Source organism: Aulonocara sp. 'chitande type north' Nkhata Bay, linkage group LG18, assembly GCF_057382095.1.
Source record: "Aulonocara sp. 'chitande type north' Nkhata Bay isolate Kocher_YH1m ecotype deep benthic linkage group LG18, A_spYH_male_GT1.1, whole genome shotgun sequence".
Classification (NCBI taxonomy): Eukaryota; Metazoa; Chordata; class Actinopteri; order Cichliformes; family Cichlidae; genus Aulonocara; species Aulonocara sp. 'chitande type north' Nkhata Bay.
Window position 1 is genome coordinate 1,322,100 of NC_141361.1, and position 19,834 is coordinate 1,341,933.

Sequence of the window (19,834 nt, forward strand, 5' to 3'; positions counted from 1 at the left end):
TCAAACAAAACAAGAATAAATATGATTCAGCACTTTTCTAATTCAATTCAATTTCATTTATTTTTCACCAAATCACAACAAAACTTTCATCACGGTGCTTTTCCACACAGCTTACATTCTGCTCATGATGGAAACAGGACATAAATAAACTGGCTGCTTTGCTCTTATGAGCAGATGAGCACGAAACATCTCTGCTCTTCTGTCTGAGCCATCAAGCAATAATCAGATATTTTCCCCTGTTGGTGACGCTGATGCTTCCAAAGATGGATGGAAATGTACTAAAGTTTGTGATTTTCATTTCATTCTCTGATACCAACGTCTTTACAAACTCTGTGAGTCATCAGTTCTCTGTAAATTAATCAAATAAACTTCTGGACAAATGTCTAAACATGCAGATTGTATTTAAGCATCATCAGAGTTTTCTTCCAGCATCATGCAAAGCTGGAAGAATCCACTTGATGGCGGTGTTGTCTAAGAGAACAGAGGAGCTGAAGTGTGAGCGCTCTTTGCTGAGATGATGGGTTTTTGTACAGGGACTCGGGGTTTCCTGTCACTGTGGGCTTCACGGCGCAGAAGTAAACAGCAGAATCTGCCACTGTGGCAGAGGAGATGTTCATCTGGATCAGTTTTTCCTCCACTTCGACCTTCAGTCCCGGGACTGGATCATTTAGCACAGATCCTGATGCTGAGTGTGAGATGAGAAACTGAGGTGGTTTTCCTGGATGTTGCCGATACCAGAAGAAATAATCTGTAGTTACGAGTTTGGGGTAGTTGTAGGACAGAGACACGGTGTTGCCTTCCACAGAGAGCTGATTGTGCTCACTGTGGACTGGACTGAGCTCCTCACAGCTCACATCTACAGGGGGAAAAGGTATTTAAGTTATTGTGGTCCGAGTCTGAACAGCAGATATGACAGATTCTTTGTAAATGTGAGTTACCAGTGAAGACGCAGAGGAGCAGCACCGGCACCAAAATCATCCTGTTGGACAGAAACGAAGCTTCTACACATAAAAAGTCTGCATGTGGCTCAGAGCGACGCTCGAGCGTTCCTCACATGCACGGGAAGTCCCTCCCCCTCGTGATGTCACTGTGACGGTCGTACCACAGATGTGAACGGGTCGTCATCTCTTTCTTATGCTCGTGTAATGTTGTGTAATAAGCTCATATTTTAACATCGCAGCTTGTGTTCAGCAGCAGTGTCGACGGTGTTTTGTAGTCAGGCTGTGTTTGTGTTTTGGTGTTTGTGTCAGCCTCTGTTAGCTGCAGGAGTCACATGGACTTCTTCTGTGCACTGAGAGGCGCCCTCCTGCTGCCATGGTAACACTTCCTGTATCTGGTCAGAATGGAAATGCTGATGTTGTGATGTTGTTGACAGATTCATATTTTTGGTGAGGATAAAGCAAACAGCCTGGACGTGAGAGACCTACAAATACCCGGGCCTCTGGTTTCCTGATTTTAGTGTCGTGAGGTGACTGTTGTGATTTGATGCTATAAACATAAATCTGAATTCAACTGAAGTTTAAAATCCAAACGAACTCTGAGCTCATGCTGAGGAGAGAGAGAGAGGGGGCTGAGAGGAAATCCAAATCTTCTCGATTCTTTCTCAAAGTCCAAAACTATGAAACTATGTGCAGGTTCACAGGTTGTGCAGCGGTCATCGGATCACCCACACCTCATCATCTCTCTTTATCGATTTGACTTTCTCCACATGCAGAAAAGAAAACATTGAAAGAACTGAATTGAAAGCCTTTATCGCCATTATACACAGAATAACGACAGTATAAAACTGGGAACAGCTCTATAAAAGTGCACATGTGCTTACAGCACATTATAAAACTATACAATAACAAAAGTGTACACTACTATAAATATAAATACACAGTACAGTTCTGACAGAGACAGACAGGCAGAGAACTGATGATATTTCAGTGCAGATTACTTTTGTACAAGTTTGAGTTGAGTGTGGTGATGGCGTTGGGGAAGAAGCTGTCCCTGAGTCTCTTTGTTCTGGCCCTTATGGATCCGTAGCACCTGCCAGAGGGCAGTAGGTTGAAAAGATGGTAGCCGGGGTGGGTAGTGTCCTTTAAAAGGTTTCTGGCCCACTAAGACAGCAGGAGTTGTGGACGGCAGACAAGGAGGGCAGGGGGCGGCGGATGAGTTTTTGTGCCGCGTTCACCACCCTCTGCAGTCTCTTCCCGTGTGCATCCGTGCAGCTGGCGTGCCACACTGTCGCTGCACAGGTCAGCAGGCTCTCGACGGTGGATCTGGTCACCAGCAGCGGGGAGTTTAGTTGCTCCTTCCTGAGCACCCTGCTGGGTTTTCAAACAGAATTTAAACTTTCCTTCATTACATTTTCTTCTTCTCTGTAACACAAAAACCTTCATCACATTCAAATATTCACTCACATGAGATTATATTTCACTTCATGTTTCATTATATTTCATTACAGAATGACATTTTCTCAAGAACACTCATTTTAGTATACTGCTCTTAACCCAGTCATACACAAATACTTTTTACTTTTACTCTTTAAACCTATTTGTCAGTCACAGTTTACTCGACCCACTGACACCGAGATCAGTGGCTCCCTTCATACTCATCATTAAACATTAGCCATAATTAAACAGCCTGTAGCCAACACCAAAGCTCCAGTCTCCCCTCACAGCTTTAATTCCTGGTCATAAAAGGATCATCTCCCCTCAGCCCTGTATGTGGCTCAACTCCTTTAACAGTCCACAATATACAAGCACAGGTGAGCCTGTAGGGCTTTGGAGTGTGATGTCACTGGAGGGGGTGTGACCGCCGAGGCACCAAACAAAGGGCTGAAAGAGTGTTTGAGAGCGCAGGACCTGAAACACAGTTAATTTAAAGACAAGAACTTTAATGAGCCAAAGCCGACACAAATGTTTTATCCCATTTATCATCAATGTAACAAACAAAGTGTTTAGCACATACATGAATGTTTTTTTCTTTTTATGTATCCATCTATAGAACGCTGCATGTTATATTAATCTGCCTGTTCTCTTTTTAATCTGCGTGCAAAACAATGAACCTACAGTAAGTAATGTAAGGATGTTCACTTCAAGATGCAGAAAGCATGAAGCTCAACTTTTATGAATTACTTAAAATGATATAGAGACTCTGCAGGTCATTAATCGATGTATAAAACAAAAATAAAATGTATTTTTAGTGACACAGGACACAAACAATGAAGCAATGTGTATAATTAGGATTATTTATAATAAAAATGAATTAATTAGTGCAATTTCCTTAACCGTAGAGAATAACTAAATCCTTCAGGACAAATCAGTGCACTATGTTATCCCTCTAACAGCCTCCACATGTTCTCACTGTCATTTCCCCTCATGAATGAATTTATGCTGCACTGATCTGAATGTTCGGAGGAAATTCAAATGCATTTTACTCGCAGTGCTCGGGCTGACGTACCTTTGTTTGAATGACGACGAATTCACGATGTGCAGGCTTAAAAATAGCCAAATCTTGTACCCAGTCCTTGGTAGGGATGGTTACTGGCAGAGGTGGGACCAAGTCATTGTTTTGCAAGTCTCAAGTAAGTCTCAAGTCTTTATCCTCAAGTCTCAAGTCAAGTCTCAAGTAATGTCAGGCAAGTCAGAGTCGAGTCTCAAGTCACTGGTGTAAAAGTCCGAGTCAAGTCACAAGTCTGAAACTTTGAATTTCAAGTCCTTTCGAGTCTTTAAAAAAAAAAACGAAAAAAAGCATGTTGCAGTTATATGCTAAATGTAAATATTAGACCATGTAATTTTTAAATCTGTGTTTTTCTCAACACATGACAAAATAGTGAACTTAGAAAATATACACAAATTGTGAAATTGCACCTCTTTAAAATGCAGCTCAATTAAACCTAGCTCCAAGAATAATTTTCACCGACAGTTCTGAGATAAGCTGCATGTTATTCTTGGATGCGGTTGTAGGACCGGCTTTAAAATCGCATGACAAAAATATCATACATATTAAAAAAAACTGCATCACCAACGTAGCCTGGCCAACATTTGCTAGTTAGATGAAGTCAGCTATCTCATCTTAGCATATTTATATGCATATTTATAATCATATGCTTCTTGGAGTGAGTGCACACACTCATGAAGTTTAGTAACTTCAGGTCACTGCAACAAGCCCAGGTACAGTTTACCGACGGATGGGTGCAGGACCTTGAAATGCACCGTGTAGAAAGTAAAGACCATCGTACGTATCATAAAGTTTACCAGTCTCACAAATTGTCGTCATAAATACACATTCGTTAACCGTTTATTAATAGGACCTTTGAGCTCAACGGTAATTAATTAGCAGTGGAAATAATTTCTGGTAGCATCACAGAAATGTAGCAGTGACAATAATACTGTATGCTGTAATCGTACTGGGCAATTAGTGATACAAAACAACTGTTTTATCCTGTGAATAAAAGTATATGTTTTTGTCAATGTACCATAATAACAGAAGCGAAACGCAATATTGTGTCAGGACAATTCACTATTTATGCACAATAAACAAAGGAGCATAGCGCGACAATTTCTGTTCAGCGCCAGACTTGCTTGTAACCTATATCACCAATTATGTTATGAAAATGACGCATTAACTACAACAGCAGACTGACCTTTGTGTAAATGCTTGGAGCAGACTAACCTGTGAGCTGGAGTGTTCTGAGACGTTATATTTGGTCTTTGAATGGCTGCGATCCAGGCCATCCGTCGCCTCTTTGTTACTTCGGAAACATGGCTCGAACAATTTCTCTTCAACGACGTAATCCGATAACAACCGATCTCTTTACCCGTCGGCTTCCCGTGGCTGTCATGCGACCGGCTATTGCAGTTAATAATACAACAGCTTCTTGACATTTTTGTGTTTCTTTTTATCGCTGTGTGACTGATTTCAATTGAAAGGCTGTGTGCGCTAGTACCTCTTGCCACGAGTTCCCAGAATCCTTTGCGGTTTTACCCCTGAATGACGTCACATTTTCAATCTCTATATAATATGCATGTTAAATTTTATATTTGGGGTAAAATATCAAGTCTTTTCAAGTAAACCGGTTCAAGTCCAATTCAAGTCCCAGGTCATTGGTGTAAAAGTCCAAGTCAAGTCACAAGTCTTAGAACATTTTTTCAAGTCAAGTCTAAAGTCATAAAATTAATGACTCGAGTCTGACTCGAGTCCAAGTCATGTGACTCGAGTCCACACCTCTGGTTACTGGTATCCTGTCCCATTATGGCACCGGTTCTGACCTTAACGGTAGTAACCAGACCGAAAAACACTGGATGTGTGTTACTGAGTATTTATAATATTAAAATTATGACTAAATGGGACACCTGTGTTAATTTAGCTGCCTAAGAATAGAAAATTAAACTTCATATCTTGCTTTGAACATTTACGATGTGATCGTGGCTCAAAGAGTTGGCAGCTTGTTTTGTAATTGGAAGGTTGCCGGTTCAAGCCCTGGCTCGGACAGTCTCAGTCATTGTGTCCTTGGGCAAGACACTTCACCTGCCGCCTACTGGTGATAGCCAGAGGGGCCAATGGCAGCCTCGCGCCTGTCAGTCTGCCCCAGGGCAGCTGTGTGAGAGAGCTGTGTCCTGACTGCAGCTGATTCCTGGAGCTGTTACATGATGACTGGAACAAAGAAATCTAACCATCAGTTTAATCAGGCTTTTGTTAATTCTGATTATTTTTGTTGAGGACGGTGTGCTCAGAGAGGAGATGTAGGTTAAGAGTAAGACGCTCTTTGTCTTACCTGCAAGTTATTTCCAGCAGTCCATCCTAAAATAGCAGATTAGATCAGATCAAGAGGCCTCTCAAAGAGCATCAATCACTCATGTGGGAAGTGCTTAAGGAGGGAATTTAACTCTTATTTTGAAACATGAACGTCAGGCCTGTAGTCTGCTGCTGTTGTGGGACTCATACTGCTCTGAATCCTCCCACAGTTTCTCCTAAGCAGCTGTGACCACAGTGAATCTGATAAAAAACAGGAATTAGCAGAATCCATCTGATATGAAGCTGTGCTTTGAATACCACTTCCCTCCTCTTTGAAGAGTAGTCAGATATCTGTGTTCAGGTTTTTGTACAGCCTCTTCTACACTTTGTATCACTGTGTTTCTAGAGCACAGTAGTAGAGAGCTGTGTCTGCCAGGGTTAGGGCTGCTATGGTCAGATTAGTTGATGTAGAAGATGTTTCTGATTTATATCGATTATCAGGAATATATTCAGCACTGCCTCCTTTTCCTTGTTTCCAGAGTATAAACTGAGGAGCTTGAAGGTCAGAATGATGTCTGTACCAGTAAAGTAAAGCACCACCTGCATCTGTCTCATAGCTACATGTGAGTTTGACAGATTCTCCTTCTGTTTCAGTGACTTCAGGTTGTTGAGGAGTGATTGAGTCTCCAGCTGTTAGTCCTGGAAAAAGAAAGAAGAAAAGTAGTGAAATGCAGTCTGTATATCTGCTTAATGCAGCAGCTTCAACTAAACTTTAATCCCTGTTCTTAAACTCACCTATAATGTGAGATAGAAGCAAAAAGAGGTGCAGCAACATGTCTTTGGAGTTATTAAAGCCAGACAGACAGCACATGAACAATGTTCTTCCACTGCAGCACAATGACCAACAAATAATGTCATTGGATGAGCTCAACTTCAGTGGGCGGGGCAATTTTAATAGCTCAGCCAATCAAATAGTTTTGTGCTTCCACAGCAGCTCTGTCTCTGTCTCTGATCTTTACTGCTTCATTTCTCTGTTGTCTTTGTCATCAGTCCAATGACACAAGAATCAGAGGTTTAACAGTGTGTGGCTCCCTCTAGTGGATGTTGTGGAGTATTCTGTTGTCTTTGCTCCAAAGGTTTTTGTACAGAGTTTTGCTGTTTCCTGTCACTGTGGGCTGCAGAGCACAGTAGTACACAGCAGAGTCAGACAGCTGAAGCTTCTGGATCTTCAGAGGAACTGATCTGATGCTGGAATCCAGTGTGGAGGAAAATCTGTCTCCAGCCTCGTTTTTCCCCTCACCAACTTTAAAGCGACTCAGGATGAATTTGGGGCTGTTGTTTCCATCCTGTTTGTACCAGTAGAGATAATAATTTGATAAACTGCTGGTGTTATAGAGACAGTCAAGTGTCACTGTGCCTCCTGCAGCAGCAGTCTCTTCTCCTTTTGCTTGCAGCACGTTGTCTTTTTGTGCTCTGCATTCTGTAAAACACCAACAAACAGTATCAGTGTGCTGTTAAAGAATCATGTCAATGTTGATATCAAAGAAACAGAGTTGTGTTCATACCGAGGCACATAGCAGCCAGCAGCACTGAGATGAACAGAGGCGTCATATCTGCAGTGTAGAGTAACTGTGAGCTACAGCAAGTATAAAGAAGCTGTGATCTCTCTGTTTAGTCTTCATCAACACTAAGTTGGTGGATTAGAAGGAGGAGCCTGATCACAGTGACAGGACTCATTCACAGCGCTGTGTTATTCCCCCTGCTGACAGCTTCACACTCAGCACGTCTTTCTGCTGCTTTCAGTGGAGATCTTGTCTTGGATGAAATCACCTTCAGAAGATCCGGTAGAGGAGTTTTCTTCTTTTAGAAGTTGTTTTCCCCTCACAAGACCCCAAATAGTAAAACTTCTCTATTTCTGGCAGCCACTTGTCTGCGACCTGCAGAGGTGACATCAACATTTTATCTGAGAACGTCAGCTCAGACGGGGAGGTGATTCACTTGTTTGTGGAAGGTTGGTGGTTCAGTTCCTGGCTGCTCCAGTTTGAATGCCAAATATTCCTGAGTATGATACTAACCCCAGGTTGCTCCCTGATGCCTCCGTTGTAGTATGAATGCTTGGTAGAAAACACTATATTCAGTATAATTTATATGGCACCATGTGGGAGGACTTGACTCAAGCGACCAAAGAAGTGCAGGAGACTGATGCTGTCCAGTGTAGCAACTGATTTATTCACCATTTTGTGACCCAAACAATATTTACATAAACAAATAAGAAACTCAACTCCATAATTAACTCAGTTCAAATAAACTTAACTCAACAGAATATTAAGGTCAAAGTGCACACAGCTACACTGACCTGGTCCTTTCTCCTCAAACGCCCGAGTTTTCTGCTTAAATCGTCCACTTAACCAAACTATTTCTTCTCTGGACTATTTCACTCAGTAGATGAACATCACATTCAAACCTGTACTGCTACTCTTTACTGGTGTAATCAATGTATATTACAACAATAAATCTATTTCTCCATAAACCCTCTAAAATCAACTTTATTAAATTACACAAATTCTTCCCCTTCTGCACTTGGTCTCATCCTGTGACCTCAGATGAACGCAGAAGCTATAAAGCAGGAAGTAAAACTACATTTCCTCCTTTTGTTTCTGGAAGAGAGGTAGGTAAGGTAAGTTTAAACAATACAAATTAACAGTTGAAATAAAGAACATGGTAACTTAGCAAACTTGTAGGAATTTATTTAAACCAAGATGTTATATTATATAATCTGTAAAAGTGCAAAACATAAGAGGGAAAAGTTAGCTAAACACTCGGGAAACACACCGAGAATTCCACACGACCATGAGGGAGGACCCAACACGGAACTGAGGACATAAATACACAGAAGGATAACGAGGGACGTGGGAGCAGACGGGGAACACAGCTGACACTGATAATCATAACGAGACAGGGCAGGAGCAAACACAACATGACGCATACTGACGGGAGACTATCAAAGTAAAACAGGAAGTGCACGGAGATGCAGACTGGAGGGGAAGAGAACACGAGGGAGAGCACAGATGTGACGGGGAAACATGGAATAAAATACAAGGAGGAGAAACAAGGCAGAAGAACTCCACACAGAGGGAGACACGGGGGGAATCTAATAAACCGTACTGTACAGAATAGGAACCATAGGATACAAGCAGAGATGGGCAGTAACGCGTTACTGTAATCCGATTACTTTTTTCAAGTAACAAGTAAAGTAAGGGATTACTATTGCAAAAAAGGTAATTAGATTACCGTTACTTTCCCGTAGGAACGCTGCGTTACTGCGTTACTAAAACCGTGATTTTTTTTGCAAAGTGTCTCATGACAGTGACGTAAGCGAGTGCGCCGTTCGTGACAACAGCTGTGTGCAGATCAACAATGGATCATATATCGAGTGCGGGAGAGAGTATGAGCGTGCAGCGTTTAAAGCGTGGAAGTACTGACCTTACTTTGAGTTTGATTCCTAAAAAGTGACAAAAATATTAGTGTCCGCTGTGCGTGGGAAGAAAACTTCTTTTTACAGCGAAAAACCCCTAAACAAGCACCGAGTGCGCAACGACGTAATGGGAAACTCACAGAGAAACTCGCGGATTCTTCCACTGACCGCGGCACACCTGCACCAGGGTAAACCTCCGCCTACCCCACTCCTGCTTTACAGGTGAAAATAGAGCAACAGGACCGCTGAGTCTTTGATTTTATTTATTTTCTGCTGTGTTTTACTTGCATCTATTTGGAAGACTGAGTGTAAACACAAAAAATATTTAATTTTATGAGCTGGAATGTGCAGAAAATAGGTTTAAATATTAAACTAATTTCTTCAAGACAGAGAATGTTGCATATAATTAAATGTTTGCTTGATGCATAAAGTTAAAAGATTAAAACTAATAAAACAAGTTTTAAAAAGAGACTTTTCCATTTGATTACATTTTGTATGATGATTATGTAGAAAAAGTAGAATTGGGCTGAAAGATCTATCGCTTTATCACCTATTCAGGTTGTAAATCGTGTTTTTAAAAAGTAACTAAGTAACTAAGTAATTAATTACTTTTGAAAATAAGTAATCAGTAAAGTAATGAGATTACTTTTGGGGGAAGATTACTTTTTCAAGTAACTTGACCAACACTGGACACAAGAGAACTCAAAAATAACACAGGAAAAACAAAACTTGATATAGTGGCACTACAGTTGCTATAGTTGTGACAAATGACCTCATCTGTGCATTCGGCAGAGAACAGTATGGTGCTGATCAAAGAAAATCCAAACTGGATCCGTAACGCTGTAAACATGTCTTTGAATTTCAGGTGTTGCTGTCAGAAACACCTTTTCCATGTTTCCAGAGGAGAAATGTTGGAAGTGATGTTCGGTCAGGTCGCACATCCCACCAACGCTGTGGAGGTCAAGCTTTTCGGATCCAATTAAAAACAAATCACTCATAATGATTCTCTGGAAAAGAGTAGAATTGTTAGTACAGAGTTTATTAAACAGTGTCATATGAACAGCAGAGCAGTATGTTTAAAAGCAGAAATGACACATAGAAAGCAAGAAAAATGAAAATCGAAGCAACGCCAGCGTGTAGAGCTTTAAAGCACAAGCACACACAAAAGACCGACAGGAAAGAAGCAGCAGACAAAAGAGAGGATATCAATGTCATCTTACAGGGACAGTGGTCCCCTCTCCCATCTTTGGATATACTTCCATCCTTTGTTTTTGTCTTTTCATCTTCTACTTATGATATACACGACCCTACACCATAAGGTCTTGCAAACCAGTCTCTCATCCATCATTGGGTCCCTTTGACAGTTTCATGGCCAAAGTTAGTTAATCAGTTAATCTATTCAACAGTTTTGTTGGACCATAACACTATCAAAGGTTTCTTACTGATCCTCATGGTTACATTTTCAAACAGTATTGATCAACATGTGTTCATATAACAAATGGCACAAATTCTTCACTTATAAATGGTAGATATATTTACCCTAAATATACAGGGAGTGCAGAATTATTAGGCAAGTTGTATTTCTGAGGAATAATGTTATTATTGAACAACAACCATGTTCTCAATGAACCCAAAAAACTCATTAATATCAAAGCTGAATGTTTTTGGAAGTAGTTTTTAGTTTGTTTTTAGTTTTAGCTATTTTAGGGGGATATCTGTGTGTGCAGGTGACTATTACTGTGCATAATTATTAGGCAACTTAACAAAAAACAAATATATACCCATTTCAATTATTTATTTTCACCAGTGAAACCAATATAACATCTCCACATTCACAAATATACATTTCTGACATTCAAAAACAAAACAAAAACAAATCAGCGACCAATATAGCCACCTTTCTTTGCAAGGACACTCAAAAGCCTGCCATCCATGGATTCTGTCAGTGTTTTGATCTGTTCACCATCAACATTGCGTGCAGCAGCAACCACAGCCTCCCAGACACTGTTCAGAGAGGTGTACTGTTTTCCCTCCTTGTAAATCTCACATTTGATGATGGACCACAGGTTCTCAATGGGGTTCAGATCAGGTGAACAAGGTGGCCATGTCATTAGTTTTTCTTCTTTTATACCCTTTCTTGCCAGCCACGCTGTGGAGTACTTGGACGCGTGTGATGGAGCATTGTCCTGCATGAAAATCATGTTTTTCTTGAAGGATGCAGACTTCTTCCTGTACCACTGCTTGAAGAAGGTGTCTTCCAGAAACTGGCAGTAGGACTGGGAGTTGAGCTTGACTCCATCCTCAACCCGAAAAGGCCCCACAAGCTCATCTTTGATGATACCAGCCCAAACCAGTACTCCACCTCCACCTTGCTGGCGTCTGAGTGGGACTGGAGCTCTCTGCCCTTTACCAATCCAGCCACGGGCCCATCCATCTGGCCCATCAAGACTCACTCTCATTTCATCAGTCCATAAAACCTTAGAAAAACCAGTCTTGAGATATTTCTTGGCCCAGTCTTGACGTTTCAGCTTGTGTGTCTTGTTCAGTGGTGGTCGTCTTTCAGCCTTTCTTACCTTGGCCATGTCTCTGAGTATTGCACACCTTGTGCTTTTGGGCACTCCAGTGATGTTGCAGCTCTGAAATATGGCCAAACTGGTGGCAAGTGGCATCTTGGCAGCTGCACGCTTGACTTTTCTCAGTTCATGGGCAGTTATTTTGCGCCTTGGTTTTTCCACACGCTTCTTGCGACCCTGTTGACTATTTTGAATGAAACGCTTGATTGTTCGATGATCACGCTTCAGAAGCTTTGCAATTTTGAGACTGCTGCATCCCTCAGCAAGATATCTCACTATTTTTGACTTTTCTGAGCCTGTCAAGTCCTTCTTTTGACCCATTTTGCCAAAGGAAAGGACGTTACCTAATAATTATGCACACCTGATATAGGGTGTTGATGTCATTAGACCACACCCCTTCTCATTACAGAGATGCACATCACCTAATATGCTTAATTGGTAGCAGGCTTTCGAGCCTATACAGCTTGGAGTAAGACAACATGCATGAAGAGGATGATGTGGACAAAATACTCATTTGCCTAATAATTCTGCACTCCCTGTATGGGTCATGTGATTTGAACATGCAGGTTAAATGCTTCATGCAGTGACTCCCCATATAAGCAGTTCATTTGGAGCATGTATGTATATATGAGTATATATCATTACACACAATTTATCCAAGTAACTACGATTACGTCTCTAGTGTATACAGGTATATATGTCAGGATGAAATCCACATCAGTTTACTGCGAGTTAGCTGTGAGTGGTCTGATGTTCACAGCTGGAATCAGACAGGTTTCTGCAGTCAGGAGGAGGAGGAGGCTCACATCTCATTCACTTCACCTGAAGCTCTTTATCACAGCTGTGTTATGATTCTGTATCCTAACAAAGGTGTGTGGCTCCCTCTAGTGGATGTTGTGGAGTATTCTGTTGTCTTTGCTCCAAAGGTTTTTGTACAGAGTTTTGCTGTTTCCTGTCACTGTGGGCTGCAGAGCACAGTAGTACACAGCAGAGTCAGACACTGCAGCAGAGGAGATCTCCAGATCTGCACGTTTCTCTGTTTTGTCAATGTGAGCTGAGAATCCTGACACAGCTCGATGAACTGATCCTCCCTCTGTGATGTAGAGCAGGAACTCTGGTCTGGATCTCTGGTACTGTCGGTACCACTGGATATTGTTGATAAGACCATCATATGTACAGGTCAGGTTGATGTTTCCTCGCTCTGCAACAGCTTCTTCAGCACGTTCCTGCTTTATGCTGTTCATGGAGCCCAAAGCTGCAAATGAATGATTCATGTCAGTCAGTCTTTTTCTTCCTTTGTGAGCATAATGAGATGAAGAAATCTGCTAATAATAACTCTGATCAAATCTTGTCACAATGAGACTTTTCTGTGTTCTAACACTCACCTATGCAGTGAGAGAAAAGTACCAACAGGTAAAGGAACATGTTTCAGGTGCTGAAGTCACACAGCAGATGAACAAAGTTCAGCAGAATGAAAAGACTAAGCAGCCTCTCTGCTGCACAGCCTTCTCCTCATCATCAGGCTGGCTGGAGTTCTGCAGGAAGAGACCATCTCATTGGCTGAGTTCAGCATCAGTGGGTGGAGCCAGACAGAAACCTGTTTAGAGTCTTTATGAACAGCAAAACATCTGCAAAGATAAGGTCAAAGGGCAAAAACATAAAGAAAAGCGACAGCCAAAAGAAAAACGTACAATATGTGAAATCCAGTAAAGAGTGAGTGTTCTGTGATCCTCAGGGGCACTGTTATTACCCCATATTAATAAAAGTCAGGTTAATACAGCTAAACAAATAATGACAAACAATTAAAATGTTTTCATCTGAGAGTGTTCGCTGAGCTTTCACTGGCTCTGCTCAGGTCCCAACACGAGGCACTCCTTTCACTTCAATAAGCTCACATTTGGAGATTTCCTTACAAAGCTGAATATGAAATCCTTCACATCCACTTCTGAACGCTTCTGACTCCCTCACTGCTGCAGCGCTGTCTGCAGGAAGTCTGGCAGGATTAAAACATTGCTGAATAATCAGTTTCCTCTGAACTACCAAAGTTTCCTCAGGAAGCCTCGCAGCGACAAACTTGAATCACCCCGGGTTTATTAAAGCTCTCCTAATTCTAAGAGAAGGAAAACTCACCTGAACAAATCTGTAAACTGTGAAAAATGAAAACGCTGCATCCTACAAACGAGCTCTGTGTCGTGATCAATAAAATCGAAATTAAAGTTCTCGTTTCTTACACGTTCTGACCTTTCTCCTTGTCCTGGTCAGTGACTCAGTGTTTTCTGTATTATTATTATTATTATTATTATTATTATTATTATTATATGATTTCATCATGGTTTATCACCGGGTCAGTCCTCCCCACAACACTGACCAGGCTGTAGAGCGCAACGTGCTGGCCCACCTGGCTAGATCAACTAAGCCTGCTGTCAGACATGGTAACTCCAGCATCAGCTTCGGTCTGTTAAACGTCCGCTCTGTCACTGGTGAGGGGCATCTCGTCCAGGATCTCCTCTCCGATCGTAAGTTGTTGATTTTCTTTGCCTGACTGAAACGTGGCAACAGCCCAATGATTGTTTCATTTAGTGACTCCACTCAATCTGAGTTTACACCTGTGGACCTCACAACTCGGGGAGGGGCGGGGGTCTCGCGATAATTCACCGGAAGCACTGGAAAGTTCTCCCTGTCTCTGCCCCTCCCTCCCATTCTTTTAAAAACATTGCATTACAGCTCCCTGGATCTACCCCCACCATTGTATGTACTGTTTATCGGCCACCTGAGCCAAATAAGGAGTTTTTAAATGATTTTTCTGCGCTTCTCACTCATTTCTCTGAACTTTCTCCAGATTTGATAATTGTTGGTGATAATGACAAAATCCCTCTTTCCAGAGATCCTCCTGCCTGGAAGGTTTTGGGCTTCTATAGTACATACAATGTTCTACTCATTCCAAAGTCACCGAGGACTTCTCCTGGACCCTCACACAGACATTGCTATCAGGAAAGCTCACCAGCGGCTTTACTTCCTGAGGAGGCTGAGGAAGTTTGGCATGAACATGAACATCACCTCACATTTCTACAGGTGTACGATCGAGAGCTTGCTGACGAGCTGCATCACAGTTTGGTACGAAGCTGCTCTGCCAGCAGCCGGAAATCACTACAGAGGGTGGTGAAGGCAGCAGAGCACATCACTGGCACGAGGCTTCCTGCCATTCAGGACATTTATCTCCAGCGATGCCTCCGTAAAGCTCACAGCATCATCAGGGACCACAGCCACCCAGCACATCAGCTCTTCTTGTTACCACCTGGCAGACGTTACAGGTTCTGTCTGCTCCGACTACAAGACTCAAAAACAGTTTCTACCATCAAGCCATACGACACCTCAACCACAACACACACACACTCCACAGGACGCACTCAGAAGCTGTCCTACAGTTTCACAGGTACACTCTGCACTGGTCACTTCACTCTTATCAGTATTTAAATGAATTAAAACCTTACTCCGTGCAATAACTGCCACTCAAAATGTTGTACTGTTCAGTTTGTACTGCTACTCACTCATGTGCACTATCCCCCCAACTACATGTCAACGGTCACATTCCTATTTAAGATTTCCTTTATCTATTCACAAGTGTGTACATATATATTCAGCCTCTTAACTTTTTTCTTTTTACTATATATTTACTATTTTTTACTTACTGTACTGCTGAGTGTCTGCTGCTCGTCAAAAACATTTCATTGCTATGTTGAGCCTGTGCTAACTTGCATATGACAAATAAAAACTGAAAACTAAAGGACATATCTTGGATGTGGTCTGTTGTTGTGGCATTACCCCCACACATTGTAAAGCCACATTCTTTCCCCAGTCTGATCATGTGTTTATTTCTTTTACTGCAAACATAACAACTTCCATCTATTCAGAGCCCCTCAACCCCTCATCAACTTGTTTCTCATTATAATGTCAACCTCCATAACCTTCTTAACATGTTTGCTCCCCTTAAACATCGAACTGTCTCATTTTCCCGTTCAGCTCCATGGTTTACCCCCGACCTGCGTCACCTTAAAGCTAAAGGACGCCAACTCGAACGCCTATTCAAGAAAACTGGACTCACTATACATAAAGAAAACTGTATACTGATCATGTTTTGTGCTATAAGGACTGCTCTGGTTCAATCAGTTCTAATGAAGGTAACTCCAGGTCTCTCTTTTCTTTGTTCAGTAAAATTACAAAACCCCCTCCCACATGTACTCTGCTGACTTTTGTAATACTCTTATCTCTTTTTTTCACTCATAAAATATCAGATATCCACCATCAATTTAACTCTGTAGAAGCTTAAGACTGAAGTAGACTTCCTGTTTCCCACACTGTTTTCCTGTCACTTATTTTCAAGCTTTACTCTTCCCTCCATAACTGACGTATCTAATCTTATTATGAAACCTAAATCATCCACCTGTCACCTTGACCCTCTCCCCACTGTGTTAGTTAAAGCCTGTCTTCCCTCGTTAACTCCTCTCATAAAAAGTATTATCCATTCCTCCCTGAATACGGGAATCGTTCCTTCATCTCTGAAAAAGGCTTCTGTTATTCCAACTGTCAAACAGTCTGGTGCAGATCCCAATAACTTTGGGGGTTAGAGAGGTAGCTGTGTATATTTTTGGTTTAGATTGAGTGAAACCTGGAATTATTGTGTTTTTATTGCTTTACTTTTTTATTTAAAATTTGACAAAACTTATGATTATGAATGAAACGTTTAATCTTAATTCCTGGATGTAAAACCCTCAGTTTTTTAATCAATTCTCATTTCTTTAAATCAGAGAGATTTTATTTCCTACTGTCAGCAAAGCACCTTGAGGAAAGTGTTGCTGTGATTTGGTGCTGTGTAAATAAAACTGAATTTAACTGAATTGTTATTGTGGTTTTTATTATTTCTTTGTCCTTGAACGTTCCTGCAGTTGGTTTGTGGTTGATGTGGATTTGCTGCTCATGTGAATCCTCCCACAGTGTTTCATTAGCAGCTGTAACCACAGTGACTCTGATAAAACAGGAATTAGCAGAATCCATCTGATATGAAGCTGTGCTTTGAATACCACTTCCCTCCTCTTTGAAGAGTAGTCAGATATCTGTGTTCAGGTTTTTGTACAGCCTCTTCTACACTTTGTATCACTGTGTTTCTAGAGCACAGTAGTAGAGAGCTGTGTCTGCCAGGGTTAGGGCTGCTATGGTCAGATTAGTTGATGTAGGTGATGTTTCTGATTCATATCGATCATCAGGAATATATTCATCACCACTGTTGTCTTTTGCTCCTTTCCAGAGTATAAACTGAGGAGCCTGAAGGTCAGAATGATGTCGGTACCAGTGAAGTAGAGGATAACTTGAAGTTGTCTCATAGCTACATGTGAGTGTGACAGATTCTCCTTCTGTTGCAGTGACTTTATCTCGTTGAGGAGTGATTGAGTCTCCAGCTGTTAGTCCTGGAAAAAGTAGAAGAAATGAAGCCATCAGACTAACATTGTCCATGAGGCTGAGAGGAGAAGACAGTGGAAATGAGGAAAAGTAGGACAGAAGTAAAAATCTAAAATCCTCCAGACCAATGATTCATTTCTAGCACAGAGTTCAGAGCAGAGAAAGAAATGTTGCGTTCTGAGAAAGAGACAAAAGTTCACCCATGAAGTGAGATGAAAGCAAAAAGAGGTGCAGCAACATGTCTTTGGAGCTGCTGAAGCCAGACAGACAGCACATGAACAACGTTCTTCCACTGCAGCAGATTCACCAGGTTGTGCTTTTATATCTTGAAACTTTTTGCTCTGCAGACAGAAATCATCTCATTGGTTGAACTTGACTTTTGTGGGCAGGGCCCACAAAATAGTGAAGTCAGTGGAAGAGAAAAATATACAGAACTGAAAAAGTAAAAAGAGGTTTAACAGTGTGTGGCTCCCTCTAGTGGATGTTGTGGAGTATTCTGTTGTCTTTGCTCCAAAGGTTTTTGTACAGAGTTTTGCTGTTTCCTGTCACTGTGGGCTGCAGAGCACAGTAGTACACAGCAGAGTCAGACAGCTGAAGCTTCTGGATCTTCAGAGGAACTGATCTGATGCTGGAATCCAGTGTGGAGGAAAATCTGTCTCCAGCCTCGTTTTTCCCCTCACCAACTTTAAAGCGACTCAGGATGAATTTGGGGCTGTTGTTTCCATCCTGTTTGTACCAGTAGAGATAATGATTTGATGAGCTGGTGTTATAGAGACAGCCAAGTGTCACTGTGCCTCCTGCAGCAGCAGTCTCTTCTCCTTTTGCTTGCAGCACGTTGTCTTGTTGTGCTCTGCATTCTGTAAAACACCAACAAACAGTATCAGTGTGCTGTTAAAGAATCACGTCAATGTTGATATCAAAGAAACAGAGTTGTGTTCATACCGAGGCACATAGCAGCCAGCAGCACTGAGATGAACAGAGGCGTCATATCTGCAGTGTAGAGTAACTGTGAGCTACAGCAAGTATAAAGAAGCTGTGATCTCTCTGTTTAGTCTTCATCAACACTAAGTTGGTGGATTAGAAGGAGGAGCCTGATCACAGTGACAGGACTCATTCACAGCCCTGTGTTATTCCCCCTGCTGACAGCTTCACACTCAGCACGTCTTTCTGCTGCTTTCAGTGGATATTTGCTCCTATTGCAGGAAGCAGGTTTAACAGACTGAACTGTGAGTCGAGGAAGAAAGAAATCATCAATGGAGCTCTGATACAGGGTTTACCATGACAACGGGTAAACAAAGAGCAGAGCCTCCATCTTATGAATTTATGGATTTGATCAACTGGTCCCTGAATGCAACTGACACCCTCTTCTCGACGAGAAGCCCGGGTTCGGGAGAGCCCGTTTGTCCTGGAGGGATGTTCCCTGCCGGATACACGATGGATGGGTGGAAGGACTGGAGGGCAGTGTGTCTAGCGGGACTGTCGATCGAGGACATTGAAGACACCAACCTTTTTGGAACCAAGATAACAGAGTTCTTGCTGCTCGGCGCTGGCTTGGCCCAGGCTAATTGAAGATTAGTTGAAGTTGGATTTTCTTTGCCTGACTGAAACGTGGCAACAGCCCAATGATTTTGTTTCTCTTAGTGACTCCAAATCGGATAATTGGTGGTGACTTCAATATCCATATGAACAATGACAAAATCCCTCTTTCCAGAGATTTTAACTCTTGCCTGGAAAGTTTTTTCCAGTTCAGCACCATGGTTTACCCCCAACCTGCGTCATCTTAAATCTAAAGGACGCCAACTCGGACGTCTATTCAAGAAAACTGGACTAACTATACATAAAGAAATGTTTCCCACACTGTTTTCCTGTCACTTATTTTCAAGCTTTACTCTTCCCTCCATAACTGACGTATCTAATCTTATTATGAAACCTAAATCATCCACCTGTCACCTTGACCCTCTCCCCACTGTGTTAGTTAAAGCCTGTCTTCCCTCGTTAACTCCTCTCATAACCAGTATTATCCATTCCTCCCTGAACACTGGGATTGTTCCTGAAGCACTGAAAAAGGCTTCTGTTATTCCAATTCTCAAAAAGCCTGGTGCAGACCCCAATAACTTTCATAATCTTCACCCTAGAGTTGGATGTCTCGAGACCGGTCTTGGTCTCGAGACCAGTTTTACGTGGTCTTGGTCTCGTCTTGGTCTCGACGGACTTTTGTCTTGGTCTCGGTCTTGGTCTCGACGGACTTTTGTCTTGGTCTCGGTCTTGGTCTCGCTGTTTCGGTCTTGCGTTCTCAAATCGACATAGTGTTCGGGAGATTTGGAGTCAACCATCAGCGGAGCGGGGGGGGGGGGGGGGGGGGTGGCTTACTGGGCTTAAGCCCGGGTCATTTTTTCACATTTTTCACATTTTTTCATTTTGCACAGAGCGCACCGTCGTAAATTCCCCCTAATTTTGGTATGATCCGAGCTCAGGCACTAGGCGACTGAGCACAGCACCCATGTGAGCGAGGGGGGAGAAGCTGCTGCCTGCGAGTTTGCTGCAGACAGAGGAGAGCTTAAGTTTGACCAGGTACCAAAGCAAATCATTCGTACTGAACTAATAATGT